Source organism: Sander vitreus, chromosome 3 (assembly GCF_031162955.1).
Source record: "Sander vitreus isolate 19-12246 chromosome 3, sanVit1, whole genome shotgun sequence".
NCBI classification, from domain to species: Eukaryota; Metazoa; Chordata; class Actinopteri; order Perciformes; family Percidae; genus Sander; species Sander vitreus.
In genome coordinates, this window is record NC_135857.1 from 24,251,832 (window position 1) to 24,276,557 (window position 24,726).

Consider the following 24,726-nt stretch of genomic DNA (forward strand, 5'->3'; position numbering starts at 1 on the left):
AGTGCTCTCAGTGGAAAATGAATGTAAACAAAGTCAGAAATGCAATGCGTCATAACGTAAGTCCCCTTCGGTGTAGGCCTACCGTTGTGTTTAATTTTCATTTGTGTCACTTGTGTTTTTATATTTTAAATTATGTTTTATATTTTTATGGGGAGGCCAGGCTTCCTTTGGCCTCCTAGAGAAACCACCACCGCTTGGCACCATTGAGGTACACATCAGTATGTGTGTGTGTGTGTGTGTGTATGTGTCTCTATGTGGGTGCAATAAAGAGAAACTGAGAGTTTGTTAATGTACATGCAAACATTTACATTTGCAACACAGGTGTACAACCATCATCAATTTTCACTTGAACTTTAATTATTGATTATTTCAAATCAAAAGATGGGCAACGAGACTGAGGTAACACAATCAATGTCTTCAGAAATATAGCTTGCCTTAAGCTTGCTTTTTAAAAATGTAAAAATAAATCATACAGCAAAAGTGCATGCACAAGATGTTAAGATGGTCTGCAGTTAGTTGCCACCCATTTCACAAGTGCTTCAGTTAATTTCTTCGATTCGGTTTCATCCACAGGTCTGTGGCGACTTGCACTCTCAATAGTGCTTTGCCTGAGTCTGCTAGGATAAACCTGATTAGCTGTACAGCTGCATGCTTAGCTTAAAGATGGTAGCTTAAACTTGAAGTGTTTTGGTGATATTTTAGTTCCATTTCACACAAGGTGCATATTGCTTTTGACTTGTCGACGGAGCCATCTGGGAGTTTTTTTAAGTAAAACGCGCCGTTTAGAACTGTGTTGTTCATCTCCATGGCTGCAGCAGGAGGTAGGAAGTGTCTGTGGCAGCTTGACAACAAATAAAGGTGCTTCAAAGGGTCAAAATAGTAGCAGCCAAAGATTCTAGAGTGTAGCGATTCTTCGTAGCAAAGATTATTTGGTAACTGCACCAGTGACGTTGTAAAATAAAGAATCTTTGGTGCACACAATTAATGTGATGAACACAATTATAATACGTTATGCTCTGTCTTTAATCTTATTACGATTAACAGGTTAACGCTGACAGCCCTAATTTTACAGGCACAAACAACAACCCATTTTTTAAATATTTCATGAGAATTCCATTGTTTTTAGAATCAGTTTGTTAAAATAAGACTAATACCCTTTTTCCACCAAAATTAGCATGTATATGGGAAAACCAGCTAAAAATAGGTGATAGACTCCTCTCCCATTCCCAGTGGTTACAAAGTTGTGCTAGTAGACAAGTATGCCTTTCTGTTTTTTCACATTCAACGTCACAAACCCGCCAGAAAACAGGGTTAGTAAACAGAAAGCAGCATGGAGACTACTGCAGAGTCATTTGTCCCGGAAATGAATGCTGAATGTAACTTTTTCCACTAAAGACAAAAGCCAGATGTTAGTTGTCCATTGAGAAAGGGGCATATTTTTAGGCCAACTTCTCTCCCAGAAATTTATTATAAGTAATGTGGAGAAGGCTTTAAGACATGCTGGGAAATGAAATTTACAGAGAGTTTAATTGAACAGTTTCTTGAATAAATAAAATAATAATAAGAGAATAACAGATAATTAAAAGTCTTTTTGGCTTTTTGTTTAACTTAAAGTGAGGATATGGATTGGGGACTCATGACCTCAGTATATAAGTTATAACATTCTGGCTATGGCTTTGCAAGAAACATGTAACATACTGTTGAATTAAAATTGAAAATGAAAACAGATGATTCAAGGAATAAAGACCTGCCTGCATTCAATATACCTCCACCAACTACACCATATCTGCTCTGAATGTTTATTCAAGTTCAGAGGTATACTGGTACACCACAGTTTATCTCACAGGAACAATTTCACACCTTGGGGTGTGTGTATCAGTGTGTGAGTTTGAGAGTGAGAGGAGGGGGGTTAAAGAGAGTGAGTAGTGTTTGTGTGATACAGGTGTCTCATTTCCCCTCTTGATGACGCACAACAGGGCCCTGAAATGGCCTAATTACTGCAAGTGTGTGTGTGTGTGTGTGTGTGTGTGTGTGTGTGTGTGTGTGTGTGTGTGTATGTGTATGTGCACGTGTCTATGTTTTTTTTTTAGCTTATTTGTAAGCCGCCACACAGGGGTTGGGAAATCCTCAGGTGGTTTTGAGAGAAGGAACCATAATCAATCAAACGCCTATCAAAGGTTACAAACTGCGGTTTTTGGAAGCAAATTCCACAAAGGGCATTAATCAATAATCTACCAAGCCTTTTCTCAGGTCAAGGGTATACAGCCTTGGCGGTCCTCCGGGCAGATCATCTGGCAGCTGTCCGGTTGCTACGGTGCTGATCACACACAGGAAGAGCAATGCAATGCCTTCCATTTCATTGTTGTGTTTGTTGCTGCTGTTTCCCTGGCTTAATCTATTCCCTGGCTGCTGTATGAAACATATTATCTACTCAGATGTCTTTGTCTCTTGTCTTGACTGATGCATTTCCCTAATTAACCTCTGTACAAGGAGTCTGAGACACTCCAGTTCAGCTATCGAACATAATCCCCTTTACTATTGTCACACCTGTCACCCAGGCGAGCTGTACCAGATGTGCAACTTGATTCACTGTGATGTATTTTTCTGTCAGGCTTTTATGTTGCTTGCTTGTTATGTCTGTGTCCTTGTCTGTCTACGGAGTTTTATCTTTGCTGCCATGTGAGAATATCATAATTCTCCTGGCTATTTTTTACCTTGAATTGAAAGTTTATGTTTTATGTTACAAGCCTGTAACGCTGCCTAATGAGACAAATGAAAGGTAACAAATCAGTAGCTGACCCGAATGCTTCGAAGCTTGAATCGTAATAATATATCTTTTGTTTCACAGAAAACATAGTGGCTATATCTTTAAAGGGCTATGTATGTTTCTAATTGGAACTAATAGACTTTCTGGGAAATACTTTATTTATTTTCTTGGGTGAGATGATCGATATCTTGCTCTCATGTCTGTTTGCTAAGTTTGAAGCTGGAGCCAGAAAACGGTTAGCTTAGCTTAAAGACTGGCAACTGACTGTCCAAAGGTGAAAAAACCCATCTATGGGCACCTCTTAAACTCACTCAAATTACTCATTAACTATTATTAAATCAATCTAACCAGGCAACCAGTGGTTGCTGCTTCCAATCTTAATGCTCGGCTAAGCTAACCGTTATATCCCACACTCACTCAGTCAATCAGTTGGTTAGCTCACTAACAGGTGGCTCAAGATGGAACAGAACACATTAGATCAATATAGTCTGGGAAGATGACTACTTTAGCTCTGTTTACTAATCTGGAAGTGAAGAGTAAACTGTCTCTGGCTGAAACTGAAGTGAAACACTAGTTTAGTAGACTGTGTATTTGTGAGAAAAACAACAAGCATGCAGTTTTTTTATTTTTTATTTTTTATTTTTTTTATTTAACCTTTATTTAACCAGGTAGGCCATTGCGAACAGGTTCTCATTTGCCACGGCAACCTGGCCAAGAAAAGCGTAGGCGTGCAAGACAACAAAAGGTTTCACATTCAATACAGTACAAGAATACAGAATACAATATGCTACATAAAGTGCAGAATAAGTGGGCATTACAAATGCCGGCACATAGTGAGGTGTAAGTAAGTCGATGGATATGCAATATACATGAATAGAGAGTTGATATCACTGCTGAGATGGTGTAAAGAGTCAATAAACAGTTAGTCTAGTGGTCTAGTTAGTGAAGTAGATCAGTTATAACACAATGTATATGAATAGATAGTCTAGATAAATGCTGAAGTGTAGTGAAGAGTCAAAATACAGTTAGTGCAAGTTGCGGTCTATTAAGTGATGTAGAGCAGTATTAACACAGTAAGCAATAATCAGTCTATATACATGCTGAATGTAGTTTATTAGTGGGAGGAATACAAATGGAGTAAATAAAGTAAGTAAGTAAACTGGAGAAAAGCTGTGTCGCGACAGGGTAATAGCAGGCAACGGACAAGAAATGCAGTGTGAAAATGTGTCATGTATTTCTCTGTGTGTCTATGCACAAAAGAGAGCATGCAAAATTTGTTAAAATTATAATTATTTCATGTGGTGTCATTTAATCTCCTTTCATTCTGTTAAGTTACATTTCAATTCCAATGTCCTTGGCAACTGCAGAGCAGGCAATAGGCTGATAAGCCTGTTTGAATTGAGATTTCACACAGAGGGATTGAGTGTGTGTGTGTGTGTGTGTGTGTGTGTGTGTGTGTGTGTGTGTGTGTGTGTGTGTGTGTGTGTGTGAGAGAGAGAGACAGAGACTTGGTGGGTAGGTGTGCATGCATGTGCCTATAAATGAAATCATAAAATCAAGCATAGATAGAACAAGGTCAGAGAGATTAACAAGGCAGAAACAAGGGCAGGGAGAGCTAGAGGAAGCCATACAGTAGAGGAAGAGGAGGAGGCAGTCCATGTACCGACTCCAGCCAATCAGATGGAGGAGGGCGGAGCTCAGCAGTCAGAAAGGAGGGAGCAGAGCTGCAGCACACAGAGACGGTGAAGAAACAGAGCATGTTAGAGAAGCATGGAAAGCTGGTAAGGTGGAGGTAGGTAGACCGAGAGATGCAGTGCTACAGCGTGTGTGTCTGTGAGGCTGTCAGCAGCGCAACTCGTCATCCTCTCTTCAGGGACCATGATGTGTTATGGAGCTACGATTTACAGATTCACTGCAGAAGCGGGGGATGCAGATAGAAGTTCACCTTGAGCTGGAGTCCAAGAGTGCCACTCTGGACCTCTAGGATTACAAGAAATGCTTATAGATCCCAACATCAACAGAGATTTAATCGGATCTGACAACCTGCCAAACCCAGAGTGTCTTCAGAATCTTTAACTTTTGGATTGCTGGTCCAGACATATACAGAACGTCTGACAGAGAGGCTCTAAACTGACGATCTTGGGCCAGAAATCAAACAGGTAGCCTACTTGCTTTGGCAGAAACTTGCCAGCTGTCTCAAAACCAGACAGCATACAGAACCAAGATTGTGACACCCACAGCTCACACTGGAACCCCGCAAAGCCACGACCAAGCAGGTCCTGCAGCCCAGGGACCCTGGAGCCGGCCTGACCTTGGACCGTCGGTCACCTGAACCCCTCCTGGCACCAGCAGAGACGTCCAGCATGTCTCAGACCGGAGGACGGTTCCACAACAAAAAGGCTGGCATTCGGGCCGCCGTGATCCTGATCGGACTCCTGCACAAGTCTCGCAAAGCCAAGGAGAAGGAGAGAGAGAAAGAGGAGAGCGAAGGGTGGGTGAAGTTTGTACCCTTATGTCGTCTGTTGAGTCAGGCATGCTGGGTAGATAATGTATGGCTTAGGGACACTTTATTAGCTTGTATTGTCTTTGTTATTCTAGAGGCATGGGACACTTTGTGGTCGTATACGGTTCAGTGAGTTTGCATCTGCAGTCTTATAATACCTTAGGCCCTTTTTATTAGAGCGCACGTGTCTGTGTTAGTGTGTGTGTGTGTGTGTGTGTGTGTGTGTGTGTGTGTGTCTTGTGTCAATCTCGGTCTGTGGAAATGACAGACGGGAAAGAGAGAGAAAGGTAGGCTATTGAGGATTGTAGGTGAATAGAGGTGTTCTTAGTGCTTTTGAAGAGCAAACAAGAGCAACTGAGAGGACACAAGCAAAGCTGTGTTGTGGAGAGAGAGGAACATGGGAAAAAGAAAGATGGAATGAAAAGTGTTTAAAGAGAGAGATGCATCAAATGAAAAGTAAAAGGTACAGGGCAAAGGTCATCCACTCATCCATTTGTGTCTTTGTATACCTGGTTCTTTATAGTTTTTGCTATATACGCAAGCATCAATGGACACTTGTTGACGCCTGTCATGCTGATGAAACTTTTGTATTCCCTTTGCCAATGGCACTGTAAACACAGAATTGTAGGTTGGTGTACTGGCTGCAAACTACAGTAGAGAGATGAATGCAGTGATGTAGTGTCCACAACCCTGCTGTTAAAAGCAGCTGTAAATATGGGATTTAAGCAGGCTTTTTATAAATGTATTATCGATTATGAAAGCTACAAATAAAGAAACAAAACTGTGTTTTGCAATCTCATGAGGACTATACGGCGCCCCAGACATGACCTCTGAAAAACAAAGAAATACTAATTTGTGGCCATGAAATAGTATTTTGGGGATAACGACGTAGCCTAACTATAATGCGGGCAGTTCTTCTATACCTGTGTGGGGCACATATTCTGACGGCTGCTACTGTACTTATAATATATGGTGACCTCTGAGGTACTGGCTATGTGATGACTAAAAATAAGAAAACGTGTCCAGATTAGTGTGAAGGGATGACATAACTACCCCAAACAATATTTTAAAATTTAACTCCTTTATTAAGCAGTTACAGTGGGGTCACATAATCTGACCATTTACCCAATGTGCTGGTCCATTAAATATTTAGTATTTCTTTTTTTTACAGTAGAATATGATTATTTTAAGTTTTAAATGTACTGTAGGTCTAGTGTAAGGTTTTAGGTAGGTTATTACAAATGTAGCGTCGTACCTTCGTCAGTAAAGCATCCGGGCTCTCAATATTCTATTTAAATGCCTCTCGGTAATAACGATTCCTTGCAATACCAGGCTTTTTAGAATGTCTTTGTAACTCATTCACAGCCTAAAATACAATTCAATAAAATCATCTCTGTCCATGACTGCACCTTTAGCTTGCTCTGGGTAGCCTATGTGCCCCACACAGGTATAGCAGAACTGCCCGCATTATAGTTAGGCTACGTCGTTATCCCCAAAATACTATTTTGTGGGCACAAATTATTATTTCTTGGCCACAAATTAGTATTTCGTGGCCACAAATTAATATATTGTGGCCACAAATAAGTTTTTTTTTTTGGATGTCATGTCTGGGGCTCCGTAGCTTCAGGCACATTTATATAAGATAAGGAATACTAGATGCTGCCTTCAAGAAGACTGTTGATGCCTTACTTCTTCAGAAAATTGCCACTCCAAATGCACCTGTAAGGGGATTTTCATTGCATGCTGTGTTGTTGCATTCAGATTGTCTTACTGCTTATACTACCTAAGATGAGTGCAGCCAATATGACCCCTGGGAATATCCCACCTGGTAACAAACAGTGTAAGAGGTTGGCAGGGTGAGACTGCCAACACTTTCCCCCACTAAGCTTCCCTCTAGGAAGACCTGTTTTGGCCAAGCTAACATTAGCAGCAATGCAAGTATAGTTAAATTGGAAACTTGAGCAGAAGGTTGCAGACTGAGTTTGATTATTGAGTGTTACTGTGGTGAAGGATGTATACAGTGTGGTCTGGGTTAAGTGTATGTACAGTCAGGTCCATAAATATTGGGACATCGACACAATTCTAATCTTTTTGGCTCTATACACCACCACAATGGAGTTGAAATGAAACAAACAAGATGTGCTTTAACTGCAGACTTTCAGCTTTAATTTGAGGGTATTTACATCCAAATCAGGTGAACGGTGTAGGAATTACAACAGTTTGTAAATGTGCCTCCCACTTTTTAAGGGACCAAAAGTAATGGGACAATTGGCTGCTCAGCTGTTCCATGGCCAGGTGTGTGTTATTCCCTCATTATCCCATTTACAAGGAGCAGATAAAAGGTCCAGAGTTCATTTCAAGTGTGCTATTTGCATTTGGAATCTGTTGCTGTCAACTCTCAATATGAGATCCAAAGAGCTGTCACTATCAGTGAAGCAAGCCATCATTAGGCTGAAAAATCTAAACAAACCCATCAGAGAGATAGCAAAAACATTAGGTGTGGCCAAATCAACTGTTTGGAACATTCTTAAAAAGAAAGAACGCACCGGTGAGCTCAGCAACACCAAAAGACCCGGAAGACCACGGAAAACAACTGTGGTGGATGACCGAAGAATACTTTCCCTGGTGAAGAAAACACCCTTCACAACAGTTGGCCAGATCAAGAACACTCTCCAGGAGCTAGGTGTATGTGTGTCAAAGTCAACAATCAGAAGACTTCACCAGAGTGAATACAGAGGGTTCACTACAAGATGTAAACCATTGGTGAGCCTCAAAAACAGGAAGGCCAGATTAGAGTTTGCCAAACAACATCTAAAAAAGCCTTCACATTTCTGGAACAACATCCTATGGACAGATGAGACAAATATCAACTTGTACCAGAGTGATGGGAAGAGAAGAGTATGGAGAAGGAAAGGAACTGCTCATGATCCAAAGCATACCACCTCATCAGTGAAGTATGGTGGTGGTAGTGTCATGAGCGTGGGCATGTATGGCTGCCAATGGAACTGGTTCTCTTGTATTTATTGATGATGTGACTGCTGACAAAAGCAGCAGGATGAATTCTGAAGTGTTTCGGGCAATATTATCTGCTCATATTCAGCCAAATGCTTCAGAACTCATTGGACTAGCGCTTCACAGTGCAGATGGACAATGACCCGAAGCATACTGCGAAAGCAACCAAAGAGTTTTTTAAGGGAAAGAAGTGGAATGTTATGCAATGGCCAAGTCAATCACCTGACCTGAATCCGATTTGAGCATGCATTTCACTTGCTGAAGACAAAACTGAAGGGAAAATGCCCCAAGAACAAGCAGGAACTGAAGACAGTTGCAGTAGAGGCCTGGCAGAGCATCACCAGGGATGAAACCCAGCGTCTGGTGATGTCTATGCGTTCCAGACTTCAGGCTGTAATTGAATGCAAATGATTTGCAACCAAATATTAAAAAGTGAAAGTTTTATTTATGATTGTTAATCTGTCCCATTACTTTTGGTCCCTTAAAAAGTGGGAGGCACATATACAAACTGTTGTAATTCCTACACCGTTCACCTGATTTGGATGTAAATACCCTCAAATTAAAGCTGAAAGTCTGCAGTTAAAGCACATCTTGTTCGTTTCATTTCAACTCCATTGTGGTGGTGTATAGAGCCAAAAAGATTAGAATTGTGTCGATGTCCCAATATTTATGGACCAGACTGTATGTGAATATCTGATATGCAGCACTGGATGCACTTTGCTACTCTGTTTTAATAGCCTGGACCAAAATAGGCTACATCGAAATAGACTGTAACTCACTTTGCAAATGCTGATAAGTTTATCTGACCTCTGGGTGAGTGTGTAATTTAGTTTCATATAGTGTAAAATAAACCCCTGAAAGCAAGGCTGGATTAAAAACCATGCCAATTAGGAAACTGCCCCAGACCTCCTGGGCCCCGTAGAAGCTGCAGGTTTATTATGTGACAGATGGTTTGTGGTGATTTGATTAATTGTAATTTAGTTCTGATATATGTAACACTGAAACAATTGTCAACTAAAATAATGAAGATCTGTAATATTACCTAATCCTGAAGTCTTGGTTTGATTAATATATTTCAAAATAAATGTGTTTTTATTAATTAACATACAGCAAACCTGCAGCTAGGTGAATTTCCAGCTTTCAGTACGTGGTTGGTTTTTGTGGCTCTGGGCAAAATATGTGTTTGATGGCAAAACATGGCACATACACAGTGAGCGTGAGGAAGGGGTGCTCAGTGGGGCCCCAACACTTGGTTCTTTGCCCCAGGGCCCTAGTGGATTAATCCAGCCGCTTGGAGGCTATGATTGTCTGTGATGCAACAATACTGCATTGTCACACAGATATACACACGTGTTAAATGACAATGTTAATCATGTCTGGGCAGCAGAAATTATCCCAGGGCATGATACAACAATATTTGCTGTTGTCATTTATATTGCTCTTGCTGTGTTACATAATGATCCATGCACAATTGCAGACATTTTTCTTTTTCTTTTTTTTTACTATCCATTAAAGCATGTCTGCCTTATTGGATTGTGATATTTTGGAGAGAGACAGGAATGGCAGGGGAAAGAGAGAAAAGGGATGGCATGGTAAGGACTGAGCCTTGATACACGGTGTGCACGCTCTACCAGGTGAGCTACCGGGTACTGTCGGCAATCCATTTTCACAAGATAGTTTGTGCCCCCAAAAACAGACTTATTCTAACAATGAATTCAAGGAAATATAAATTAGAAACTGACAGCAACATACTAATCAACATTTTGCATAGACGGCTTGAAAAAAAAGTGTTTTATTGGGTTTTTACACCACCTGACTTTGCAGCAGAGAATTTGTGAAAATGCGTTTTTCACTTTTTGTCCACATTTTACTGCTGTCCTACCAACACAACACACATAAGAACACATGCAAACATACAGGCAATCTTGCTTGTTTCTTCTGTGTATTCCTCTCACTTTTTGTCTCTGCACTGATAGAGCCATAATGTATTGTACTGTATTTGCCCTCCATTTAGTTGAACCGCATGAGGTCTGCTGCTTGTATGTGTTTATATTACCCTCCATGCATTAATGTCCTCCACAGTGCATTTATCTCCAGATGCAGACCTGCTTTGTCTGTGTGTGTGTGCTTGCGTATGAGATGTTTGTCCCATAGAGTGTGTAGCTTTGTATGCATGAGTTGTGTTTAGGCAGTTCTTACACAAGTGCCTCAGCAGTTATGGTTGCATTTCTCTGTCAATTTGTGGTAATGTGGTGCAGTCGGTGGGTAAGGAAAAGTGTGTGTGTGTGTGTGTGTGTGTGTGTTTGTGTGTGTGTGTGATGATGAGGACAGACAGATCGAGCAACTCTCCACTGTTGTCTTTGTATAGTGTGCTCCTATTTAAGACAAATTCATAGACATCAACACATAAGATATTAGGTGTACATAGCTTTATTTAACATTACTATCTTACCTTACCTTCTCTGCTTTGGATTTGTGGACATCACAGTAATGTTCTCTCCTTGTTGGCCTTGTTGTGCACCCTGTGAATTTAAGCAAGATAAAGAAATGATAAGTGTATGTAACATGATTTTACAATTCAATTATTATCAGACTTGCCAACGTTCTTGGTTTGTGCCACTACTGCCTGCCCTCTGCACACAAGTGAGTACAGGGGGAACCAATGGGATTTTGCGTTTGGAGTAATGTACTGACTGGAACAACACAGTAGTGTGGTTGTACAACACTGGTCCATGCACAGGGTGCAGCTGTGATGTAGCTCAACAGGGGTACTAGATTTTTTTCTGTTCAGTTAGCTTTGTATTGATTTCATTAGGGTAAAAATAAATAACTGTGTTTTATTATAGGAGTGAAATTGTACTTACAACTTTCTATACAGATATATATGAATGTTATTATTGTTAAAATAATGTTATAAGAATTTAGAACAATATCTGAAAAACATACAACAGTGATGTAAAAACTGATACAAACAAGCCAGTTTCTTTTGTTTTTCAGTTATATTACAGTTTAGGTTTTACTATTGGCTCTAACATCTCTGAAATTAGCCAAATCCTCAGGAACATGGTTAACCAAACGAGGAAAAAATATGAAGTGGGGTCATTAAATACCAGTTGTAAATACACACATACTGTCCGTCATATGTCGTTCAATCTAGCTAGCTAAACTACCGGTATAAAGAAAAGCTATTTGTTTACGGAAAACAAGCTAGGCTAGCTATGGCTATCGCCATATGCTATGTGCTTAATTTATGTTACTCACCCTCATAGTTGTGTACGTAACTTGATATGTCCCACTTCAAAGCTTTCTCCCGTTTCCTGATGGATGCAGGTGAAAGAGCGTCGACCATTCTGTGCACATTATTGACATATACTAATAATAAAGCGATGGACGGCGGGGGTAAATAAACTTGGGTTACAGATCCATGGTTACAGAGGAGCCCTCCGCAACGGATGTTCTAACATAAAACGAACGCACCCTCAACGGGGCAGGGATCATTTCATTGGTCAACACTACAGCTGGCATTCTATTGGTTGCTGAATTTTGATAGGGTTGTCACACAAACGATCCGAGAGCACAGGAAAAATCCGAGAGGAGAAGATTAGCAAGCGCGCAGAATCAGCCTGAGTGCAAGGAGAAATATCTGAGTCCAAGCACAAAGTTTGCACAGCAAATCCAAGCACGAGCAGTGACTATTTGAGTGTGAGAGCAAGGTTTTGAGGGAAATGATATAACATCTGAACGTAATATTAGTGAGAAATGCTCTCAAATTGAAATAATGCGCTCTTGAATAAAGATAGGAATATAACTCCATAGTTGAATGTATTTTGGTAAAGGCATGAAGCATTATATAGTTTCAAAACAATGTCAAAGTCATTTTGAGACAAAAATGCATCTGTTTTGCAAATTACAATATTTAATTAGCATTTTCTATGACCGTACTGGCCCGGTGGGAAACTACCTCCTGTTGATTACAGGGAGTTGAGCAGTTATGGCAGAGGATAAGGCATGACCTTCACTGTTAAAGGTTTGAGGCTTAAATAAACTGCATTAAGAGGTTAACTGTATATGACTGATTCACTAACAAACAGAGGGAGAAATGTGCTAGTGACTATAACTACAGAGGCTGAGCAGATGCTTCATAATAAATACCCAAATCAATTCTATTTGCTCAAAGACTTTACATGAAGAGGTTGTTGTATAAACATACTACATTTATAAAGATACATATAGTGTTTTGGTCTTGTTCTTGTCCGTTTTCCTAATGCCTTAACAGTGGGGTTGTGAACCCCCCTCCCCCCCCCCAATTTGTTTTTCATCTACAATTGAAATCTTTCAAGGGTGTTTGTAAATTGTGGATACCCACACGAGGTGTGGCCAATCATCCAATGCACAAAAGGTGAAAGACAATTAATAATTCAATAACTACACAATAAAAGCTCTATCAAAAAGAAATCAATGCCAATAGCCTTACATGTGATGTGCTGTAACTATGCTGGGTTAAGGGTCTCAGTGACTGTAAACCCCTTAAATTAAATCCCTTTTTGGATCCCCACCAGGTCTTCTTCACCTGTATTATTTATAATAACGCCAACACCAAAGTAATAATGAGAACAGACACATAATAAAATGTGCTGATGATGCGGCTGTTAGTCAGGCTACACGAATGGGGTGGAATAGGATCACGGGGCTGTGGAGGAAGACTTTGTGTCATGTCGTGACAAGTCCTTCATCCTGCTAAATGTAGCAAAAACTAAGGACACAACTATTGATTTTAGAGAGTCATCCTCTGCTGGTAAAGCGACTGTTATTATTAAGGGAGAGGAAATTGAGCTGGTGGAATATGACAAATATTTGGGCACCGTTCTGGACAAGAAACTGTTTAAAATCAATTGAATTTCTCAAATAGTGAAGCAGCATATTTTCATCCTGAGTAAAAGGACCTCTTTAAAAAGTGTTTTTTTTCTGCTTTTGATGACTGTTTCATAGAAGCATCTTATCTTATCTTTATTTACTGTTGTCTGACATGGAAATGGTTACACAGCCGGAAAGAAGAGGCTTGTTAATGTGACAAGAGACAGTAGGAGTGAGTCAGTCCCTGTTCAAGGATATTTACTGCAAGCAGAACCATAGATTGTCCTGCACAGAGAGTGTGAGCTTATGCCTTCATGCCACTGCTATAAAGACAATACTCCTGAATGTTGTCCTTGTATGGATGACTATTGATATTCTGAACATGGAAAACTGTATAAGTATTAGTAGCTGACCTCTTGGCCTCTTTTTTCACTGACATATTGCATTTTACACTATGTGTTGTACTTTAATTAAATAAAAAAAAATTAAAGAGTTTTTTTTCTCTCAAAGTTGTTTGTAATCATTTGTTTTGGTCTCACAGTTTTGTGTGATTATCCCAGTTGTCTGATTTGTTTTGTTTTTGTTTTAACCCTGCATGCTTATCGTATTTCCCTTTGGAGTGATAGATTGAATTGATTTGACAGTACATGCAAGTATCTCAACAGCTGCGGTCCCTAAGGAGAAAATCTCATCAAACACTATCAGTCGTCTATTATATATCTGTTTGAGGGTCCTTAATATGAAGATGTTGTGGAGGGAATTCTGCAGGGCATAACAACAGAAATTGAAATGGTCACAAATTGAGTGATGTTCTCTATGAAGAGCATGGTACGCTTAGAAAATGCCTATACTTTTCAAACAAGCGTGCACACTAATGGTTCTCTTTTTTTTTCTTTTTTTTTTATCAACCAGCTCGTGATTAGAGCCTCTCATCCAGTCGGGTTTTAGAGTATGTGCCATGTGTTTGTTGAAATGTTGGGGAGCTGAACAACTGAAATAATAAATTACGCTAGCAGCTGGTCGCAACCTAAACCCATTCCTCTGACACACGGTCAGCTGCTATACTGCAGCCAGCCAGCCAGTGGTCCAGAAGAGGGAAATGACACACACATATGCACACAATCCATAGAATCTCTGTAGGTTTAACTTCTGTTGTGTGATTGCACATTAATTCAATCTAATTTGATAACAAATAGGCAAGCTAAAATTGGCAAAGAACAAATGAAGGCTGGTGGCATTATAGCTGTAATTGACCCTTGGCTTACTTGCTACCCCTATCAAGCTTTCTGTTCTTGCACAGTGGCAGATTTACCACTCAAAATCAGTCATTTTTGTAAGAATTGTTGGTAACATAATAAGGGTACATTATCATGAATTCATGCATGACTTAATGCATCAGTAATGTACAAGTATAGTATCTCATGCATGACTTAATGCAGAAACAATATGTTAATGCATCAATTAAGGTATTTCAATCATCATGATTTCTGATTTATTAATGATGTTCATGTCTTCTTAATTAAACTGACCAGTCCCAGCAGTGTACATATATACTGATGAATTGTAGTGTTGCAATTATGATTAACTAAACATTACTTCTTCATGTTTGATGCCACAAACATGGTGAAGTATTGAAGAAGTAACGTTTAATTAATCAGGAATACACTACAATTTAGTATTTTAGCCTGTCTTTTTAACTACATATTTACCTATTAAGAAGACATGAACACCATTAATAAATCAGAACTCATGATGATTCAAATACCTTAATTGATATATTAATTATTATGAATTATTGTTCCTGCATTAAAGGAACACGCCGACTTATTGGGACTTTAGCTTACTCACCGTAACCCCCAGAGTAAGACAGTGAACCGGGAACTATATTCTCAGAAAGGCTTGCTGCAAAGCAAATCACTCCGCCCAAGTAGCAGAAGTAGCAGTGCTTCGCCTTTCTGAGAATATAGTTCCCAGTTTGTTTACGGTTAGAAGATAGCTGTGTCTCATGTTACGTTGTTTTTTGTACACGCTGTGACTCTACAAATCACAACATGTAAATAGGAACATGTTGGCGTTATTTTGCCACTTATTCGGAGCAGTAGGCTAGTTGGAGCCAGTTACCTGCAGGTTCTGTGCTAGGCTAAGCTACCGGTGGAACCGTCAGACAGCGTTACAACACGCACATACACGAGAAGGGTATGTATCGACTTGTCTTACTCTGGGGGTTACGGTGAATAAGCTAAAGTCCCAATAAGTCGGCGTGTTCCTTTAAGTCATGCATGACATACTATTATTCCTTGTACATTACTGATGGTTCATGAAGTACTACATTAATTAATTCATGCTTTTTCATGCATGACGTCATGCATTAATTCATGATAATTCATGTACCCTTATTATAAAGTGTTACCAAGTTGTCTTTGATTTCAGACAGAAATAGACAAAGCTGGCTTTTCATTTATAGTCTGCGACCACCAATTTTGCTGGCTGTAATGATGTAACTTGCAAATTCTATTAGCTGTTGCTAGCTAGATAATTAAGCACATATTAGCTCCATAACTTGAACGAGAAACCCATAAAAGGTGTCCTAAATGGGTTACTACTAGATGGCTACATTAATAATAGTGTGTTAAAACACTGAGGCTAAAGCTGCATGTCATATTAAAGACATAGAAATAAACAGCATTGTTATTTAATTGCAGTGTAGAGCTAGGCTGCCCTAGTATAATAAATATGAGTCTGCTCTTAAATTTTGTTCATTATTTCATTTTAATATATTACTATACAGTTTTATACGATCGCTATGACAATTTTTTCAATTCTTTTAGCAGCTTTTCTAAACTAATCTTTTAACAGCTTTTCTAAACTCTTACAACACATGCACCAACACACCTACAACACACAATTGGCAAAACAGTTAATTTCATGCTCAAAATCACACATTGTAAACTAAACTCCAACACTGATTTTCAAAATACAATAATTCACTAACACAATACACTGTGTTTACCAAAACAATGCAATCATGTGTCTAAGTCAAATAATTCTTCCAAAACACTAACACATGTTCTCTTCCAACAGGAACATTTAGTCAGTCATAGAACAATGTCATACAAAACACTAACATCACATGGAATTACAGAAACTACATTATTTTAAATGTGTCAGGTCTGCCCTTATACAATAGACAATAGTATATTGTATCGATCATAGATTGTGTTTTGGACTGCAGTTTCTCTTGAAGCTTCTCTACATTTTGTTTTCTTGGGTTTAGTAAATGCATGCATATTTTTTTATTTTTTAAAGATAATTTTTTGGGCTTTTCCGCCTTTATTTGACAGGACAGCTAGTTGAGAAAAGGGAGAGAGAGAGAGGGGGAAGACATGCAGGAAAGAGTCACAAGTCGGATTTGCGTCGCGGCATAAACCTCCAAGTATATGTGCGCCTGCTCTACCCACTGAGCCAACCCAGCCACCGTTTTGTTTCTTTTGCTGCAGAGATTCAATACAAAAAATGAATGACCCATCTCAGAGTAGCATTATAGAATGTACGGTTTATGAAAAAAAGGAGACAGACAGAATTGTCCTGGTACTCCTCTTCCTCTCCCTCGTGAAGGCATTTTTCTTATTTTCTGTGTTCATCTACAGTATATTGTTCAAATAGGTCCTCTTTTACTGTACTACCATATGATCATGTGATTGAAAGAACCTCAACACCTGAGTGTGTTTCCTAGAAGGGAATCAGCTGTGATTGATCTATTTGCATAACTTTAATCAGCTGTTTCTCAATAAATGCATGTATAAAATGCAGGGGATATATTTGTGTTTCAATTTACAATATGATCAGCTGTTCACTTTGACTTTAGCCTATAAGTTAGGTTAAGAACATGTTATCTGTTCTGACATACAGTGTGAAAGCATTTGCAAATTGGTCAGTAAAGATCCATTGTTTTGGTCTTGGTGGAGCTTGTGTGTAAAAGAAGTTTAAGCATTTAAAATGTGTGTTAACTGTATGCATTTTGTGTCAAAGCAAAAGAAATGTGTTAATTGTATAGCCTACACAGACGAATGTTATGCTAACTGTGTTAAGAGTTTAGGAAAGTTGTTACAAGTTTTGAAAATATTGTCATAGCAATCGTAAAAAAAAAACTGTAACTATAACTATTTGGCTGCTTTTATGGTGCATTTTTCAACAAGCAAGTCAGTGGTTACATGTATGCTTCATTGCATGTCAATATTTTCACTTTTAACATTGCAAGAGAAAAGGCTATTAGGATAGGGACTAACCCATGTGCTTGGCAAACATAATGCTATCTCAGATAACGTGCTTAGCTGGGGTTGCTTTAGTGTACATTTCCCCAAATCCAACAAAGAGCAGGACATAGCCACCAATGTTAGCCTAGACTCTGATACAGTAGTATCACAGTGCTACCCCTCTCAAAAACAAGTTTATCTGCCATGTCTAAAGTTACCCAGATGATTGGCACTGCCCAAATGATGATGCCCATGTGGCCCATAGAGCCGGCACACTACAGAGACTTATTTTGGCCAAACTACTTCCGGTTTAGCCCTCCATCTAACTTGAATGGGGATAATTTTGAATGTTATTGGATCCAATTCTGATAGTGAAACGAATCATTTCGCAGGGATTGTGATGCTCAAAAAAATTTATCCACTGATTTACAGACATGACTTTCCCCATGTAAGTCTATGGGAAAAAGCCTTTTTGGTCCAGAGGACATCACATGACGGACCTGGAAGTTGCCGTTTCTCTGTTTGACCACTACGGAAATTGGCTTCAAAGCCCTGCACACATCATGGGGGCCTGAGATAAACACACAGTGTAATGTGTTTCCTAGACTTTGCTCTTATGGTTTTAGTTTTGGAAAGGTAAATAAAAAGACTCTTTAAAACTATTTATATTGCAAAGTATCACTCTCACTAGTGCCAGCTTTAGCGAACACTCAATTAGCACGTGAATTATGTAAGATAAGACTCTTTAACAATCACATTTATATAGTGCCAGGGCTTTTTATTTTAATAGAATCAAGATTTATTTCCAACTGAGTTTATGTTATTATTCTGCAGAAATTAAAACAATTAAAAAATACACTCTGCATGTAATAATTGTTCCCAAATGTCGATGTAAGATTCTGAACATTTGCTCTTAGAGCGAAAACCTTGTTAGGCAGAGCTGATGTTTTAAACTGCAATCTTTCGTGCTTTTTTGTCCACTTACACAGTTTTTCCTTGTACTGTCATTTCCCTCCAAATGCTGTTGAACCCTCCTCCTCCAGCTGTTTAACACAACTGCCTTTTCTCCACTGACTCACTCGTATTTCCATTCCACCTTCTCTCTGTTTTTCCTCTCTACCCTCAATTATTTCCTTTTTAAACTCCCTCTTGTTCCTCTTGTGTGTTTCACTCCTTTTGTGATTGCCAGCTGCAAGGGGACCACTATAGTCTCTCACACTTACATGCACACACAAACATGCACACATTTGATTGCACTTGAACTCACATGTCTCTTTGCTGTCAGTTTGTACAAATATGTTGGTGTGCATGTGTGTGACAGTCAGCTTTGTCTTTGGGTGTAATGGATGAGATGGTATTGTCTCTAACAAGTGTCCAGAGACCCACCCAAAGCGAACCTATTTACCTGCTCCGTACAGGGAGAGTGCTATTTTTAGTCTGCAGAGATTAATGTATTCTCTCTCTCTCTCTCTCTCTCTCTCTCTCTCTCTCTCTCTCTCTCTCTCTCTCTCTCTCTCTCTCTCTCTCTCTCTCTCTCTCTCTCTCTCTCTCTCTCTCTCTCTCTCTCTCTCTCTCTCTCTCTCTCTCTCTCTCTCTCTCTCTCTCTCTCTCTCTCTCCATACCTAGCTCTGTGGCCTTTTCTCTTTGATGGATCTGTCTGACAGTCATTCATTCTGCGCCTTTCCCTCTCTGTCTTCATATCGCTCTCCTTTTCTTCAGGACCTTTCTGCTCTGCTGTGGTTATCAGCTAGTCTGAAGCGGTGGAGTTGGTTGAGAAGAGCAGTATTCAATGTCATCTGACAGATGCTTAACTCTATTTTTTATTCTTTTGGCTCAAGTCACTGAGACTGTGTGAGATTGGGCAATGATAAAGAGGAAGTGGGTCCAAGTAAATGAAAAGGATTAGATAGGATGTATGGCATTTTACTATGATATGACAGAGATATGTTTGTTCACTGCAATGCTGTAATGTGTCGAACCACAAAAAAACTCTACTGGTTGAAATCAAAAGTTTTTAATCTAATCACTCTAACACATAATGAAATAGGAACACTCTAAAGATGAAGAGAAGATGCACTCATTTTTTTCACTATATTCTAAAATAGAAATACATTTCAAAAGAGAAATTAAATGACATATTTTCATCTGTTGAACCAAAGCAGAATTATATTTCTTTCAATGAGTAATATTGTATCAATAACTTATGTTAAATGTTACAGTGAACCATCAAGGGTATCATCCAGGGTAACCAACTTACTGCAGTATAATTAACTTGGTTTCTTTGGGAGGAACAAAATACACACACATTTTCCTTTAGTTGGACTGTGTGTGCTTGGAGAGGGTAAGACCTTCACTGGTGTCGGTTTAGTCTAAGACTTGAATTAATTACAGAAATAATTGAGAGAGTACAGGAGAGGAGAACAGTGGCGTGTCTTTTTGGACCAGGCTGGCCCAAATGGGGCACCGACTTACGCAGGGGTGGCATAGAGTATGTGCATGCACACCACGACTCATATTTTCTTCACTTACTAACATTACAGTATACAGTTCATCAAAATCATTCCCTTGTTCACTCATTCACTACCCCATGTAATAGACCCTCAATAGTTTACTCTTTAGTGAGCAATACATTAAGACTTTAAGATTGTTATTTGAATATTTGTACTTGTTTATTTATGTATTCAACATCAATTCCACATGTAGTTTTTTTTTATTCCTGTAGCGTAAACTAAAAAGTTTAGTTCAAACATAATATAAGCCTGAAAAATGTCAAATGAATAAACATGCAACTGCTTACATGCAAATGAAGGTTAGCTGATTTGACAAGTTGTTAACATTATTTGTGCCCATACTCCACTACAGTTGTTTCCTGCTTTGGGCAGGTAATTGTTTATGTTGCAAATCTAAATTGAACTTAAAGGGCAACTATGCCCATTTTCAAAATGTGTGCATATTATTGCTATGGTCAAAGAAAGTCCAAAAATATTAGTAAACAACTCTCTCCCAAATCCAAGAACTAGAGTGCTAAAACTCAAATGTGTGATCTCATCAAGTAAATATAAGTATGAACCTGCTCCATAAATCAGGAAAGATTATTTAGTTATAGATGTTATATATAGTAGAAGTTATAGATGACCACCACAACTCTAACTCTAATATTTGCTTTACTTACTAACATTACAGTATACAGTTCATCAATTTGAGGTAAAACTAAACAATTGCTGAAAAATTACCAAAGCCAGTCTGCAAATAAAACTAACTGAAAGTTACGTAAACTGAAAACATTTTGAAATGAAAAACTAAATACTATTGACTGTAAATGAAAACTGTATTAGCAATGGTTATGAGTTAGTCACAAAAGCACACACTGCTCATGATCATGTGTGTATTGGAGTCGCACTGATGGCACAGTGCAACTGGGTGTGGTGTGTGTGTGTGTGTGTGTGTGTGTGTGTGTGTGTGTGTGTGTGTGTGTGTGTGTGTGTGTGTGTGTGTGTGTGTGTGTGTGTGTGTGTGTGTGTGTGTGTGTGTGGAGTGTGTGGGTGTGGTCTGTGTGTGTGTGTGTGTGTCTGTGTGTGCGCGTGTGTGAGAGTGTGTTGTTAACATGGATTTTAGTCCGTCACAAAGAAGTTGTGATGGTGATAATGACCAAGACTGTGTGTTGTTTATTTTTTAAACTTTGCATAATGTAAAATAGGGTCTGAATTATGTTTTGTACCTGCAACAAAGCCCACATTCACACAAACACACACACACACACACACTCAAAATTAATTTCCTCTCTTCTACTTTATCAGCGGGAAAGCTATATTAAAATGTTATTTACTTCCTCTTCTTTCTGCTTACCGGCTCTGTAGTTGGCGGACTTATTATTTTTTGTACAAATGTGTATTTTTTTTTATTTTTATAAAAGTAGTGACGTTTCTCCTAGAGACATGCTGCTCCTCTCCTCCTCACCACAAACCTCATTACCCGTCTGTCTGTTCCTCTTCCTCTCATTGATAATGAGAGTGTTTTAGGTTTGTCTGGCTGGACAGTCTTATCTCCTGTCTGCTGTCATCTTTGTATCTATTCATATCACAGTAAGAGCGAGAGGGTGAGGCCGGTGACTTAAAGTGCAGTTGCCTCCTAATTATTTCTCCCCTGACCTCTCTGCATAGCTGCACATATCTGAGATGCCTGTACTCTCCTGTTGGGCAGCTGACTGACTCATACATTCTTACCTCTATGTGGAGCACAATGATAGATAGTTGAACGTAATGGGGGAAATAGAGGAAGGACAAGAAGACCAAGTGATACTAATTTAAATTGCTGCCTGGCATCAAGCACTGTGATGTTACAATATAACAGAATATTATATTATTATTATAAGGCTATATAAGGAAAGGAAAATCGGAAAATAAGGAAAATCATTCCCTTGTTCATTCATTCACTACCCCCTATAATAGACCCTCAATAGTTTACTCTTTAGTGAGCAATACATTAAAACTTTAAGATTGTTGTTTAGATATTTGTACTTGTTTATTTATGTATTCAACATCAATTCCACATGTAGTTTTTTTTTATTCCTGTAGCGTAAACTAAAAAGTTTAGTTCAAACATAATATAAGCCTGAAAAATGTCAAATGAATAAACATGGAACTGCTTACACGCAAATGAAGGTTAGCTGATTTGACAAGTTGTTAACATTATTTGTGCCCATACTCCACTACAGTTGTTTCCTGCTTTGGGCAAGTAATTGTTTATGTTGCAAATCTAAATTGAACTTAAAGGGCAACTATTCCCATTTTGTGGATATTATTGCTATGGTCAAAGAAAGTCCCAAAATATTAGTAAACAACTCTCTCCCAAATCCAAGAACTAGAGTGCTAAAACTCAAATGTGTGATCTCATCAAGTAAATATAAGTATGAACCTGCTCCATAAATCAGGAAAGATTATTTAGTTATAGATGTTATGGACAGTAGAAGTTATAGATGACACTGAGAGCGCCTAGGGGAATGTTCTAATTATAATATTGATAATTCTAACTATTTTCTGTTATAGTACTGAGAACACTGCAATAAAAAAGCTCATTTGGGTATAAAAAAGAAAACAAACATTCTGTGGATCCATAAAATCAGTCTCCCATTCATTGTCTATAGACCTTTTCAGTGGAATTCCATTGCTAGGCAACAGCCTGTTAACTTCCTGTCAGTTGATGCAATTCACATACACTGCAACAGGAAATCAACTTCAGTCCATTTAGAATGTTTATGTTTACATCTGTGAAAAGGTCTATAGTGCAGCTCCAGAGTTTATACTTGATGACATCACAAGTTTGAGACTTACTGCTCTGGTTTCTGGCTGTGAGAGAAAATAGCTCATGTATACAAATATTGATTGAACTTTCCTAAGCCATGGAAATAGCATATGTGAATTATTAATGTAGGTGGTCTTCCCCCATGTACTTCTTATATCTTCTGTAAGATGCGTTCACACTCTCGTAAGTTAATTTAACTTAATTAAAGCTAAAGTGCGTAGTTTCTGTCGCCCCCATGAGGAATTCTAAGTTATGACAACAAAACTGTCGGCGCATCCACATGATACTGCAGCCTGTGATCGCGCACAGCCCCCACCCCTCCTCCACGCAGTTGCTAGTAGCCAATGAGGACACGGAGGATAAAAAAAACATGATGGACTCTTCAGATGAGGTAATTATCTTCACTCGAGGTTCTGCTCGCGAAAGTCGACGGACGACACAATCTTCTGAACACAGCCATTCTGAGAAATACAGAGAGAGTTGTGTGGAGCTGATAGTCTTAATTAACTTTGTAGTAACTCATTTAGCAATGGCTTGAATGTAACGGACGTTCAATAATATCAAAAAGTTACGCACTAAAGCTTTTAACTTTGCTTATATTAGGCAACGGGCATCACCTTTCCCACATGCCTCCTGTAACATCAGCCCCTTAAAGTGCTTATCAGAGTTGTGACTGTCATATCTAATATGTAATGTTGCAGAGGATTTTGCTGTGCGAAGTGATTCTTTATTCTCAGTCTACTTTAATACACATCAGGGTTGATGGATCCCACCCTCCACAGCAGGCTGTCTTATGTTCCCTGCCCTCCACAGTCTCCTTCTCTACACAACCCTCATCTTTCTCCTTTTCTCTGTCTCCAATTACTGTTCTATTAATTCCATTACAGAAAGCATCAGTTGTGTAATTGGCAAATTGGCATGAGGATCAGTCTCCTTATCAAGTTTCATAACAAATATTAAGCCCAACTGGAAACAGGAGTGCGCAGTAAGCTTCATATCCGAGACTAGCAGTTTACCCTCTCCTTGATCTTACTGTCTCTGTCCTCCGTTCTTTATTTTTATCCTCTCTGCACCCTCCATCACCCTGATTTCCAGTTTTTGTCCCCCTATCTCCTCTTCCTGTGATCAGTCCAACATGTAGGGAGGTGTTGTACCCTTTTTTCTTTGTTCTCACACACTCATCCCCTCACTGTATCCTGGCCTGTGCCTAATGTCCTGCTGTCCTAATCTTATCTCAAGGGTCTAATCAATACATGAAATAACAGAGATGTATTACCATCTGTCTCTCTCTCTCACACACACACACACACACACACACACACACACACACACACACACACACACACACACACACACACACACACAGATACATTACCAGCATCATTAGATAAACACGATGACTGTGTAGATGTAATTACTGTTGAATTAACAATAGTTAGCGGCAGCCAAATGCAAGCAGGAGTATAGACATGTTGGTGCACAAGAAATGTACATCTTGTACTAGTTTGATTATGTGGAGCATGATCTGCCCTATTTTTGCCCAGCAGATTTACAACCACTTAATCTTAGCTTGAGGTGACAGAGGCTTGAGTTAACTTTGCTTTAAAGAGCATGTTTATTGTTGTGAATGAAGGCATTTTTTTCAGAGGTGACTTTACTGTTCTTGGGAGAGCGCCCGGCCAGAGAGCGTTACACAAACCAGCGCAGCTGCCATAAGTTCCCTGCAGCCAGTATTTACTGTGTATTGAAATAATGGAATTGTGTGGCAACCGCTGCACTTTGTCTGGGAAATTTCTGCCATGCATTGTTTGCATCAGCTCAGAGCCTGAGGTTTAAAGTGCTCATATTATGCTTTTTGGCTTTTTCCCTTTCCTTTATTGTGCTATATATCTTTTTTGTGCATGTTATAGGTTTACAAAGTCAAAAAGCCCAAAGTCCACCCCAAAGGTACTTACTATCTTCCAGAGAAAACGCTATTCACAAACTGCTTTACTTCCATGACAAACGTGCGTCACTTTGTAACACACGTTCTAATG

At 39.1% G+C, this 24,726-nt stretch overlaps 1 protein-coding gene across 3 annotated transcripts in view; it reads left to right on the plus strand.

Annotated features, from left to right (window-relative positions):
* rap1gap2a (RAP1 GTPase activating protein 2a) overlaps window positions 1-24,726 on the plus strand; it is a 99,217-nt gene that overhangs the window by 42,161 nt on the left and 32,330 nt on the right. The window contains exon 1 of one of the 3 annotated variants that reach the window (XM_078246630.1): window positions 5,239-5,258. The exons of the other annotated variants lie outside the window; for them this stretch is intronic. The gene's annotated coding sequence lies outside the window, so the exon portion shown is untranslated. Of the gene's footprint in view, window positions 1-5,238; window positions 5,259-24,726 lie in introns of those variants that run through there. 3 annotated transcript variants of the gene reach the window in all.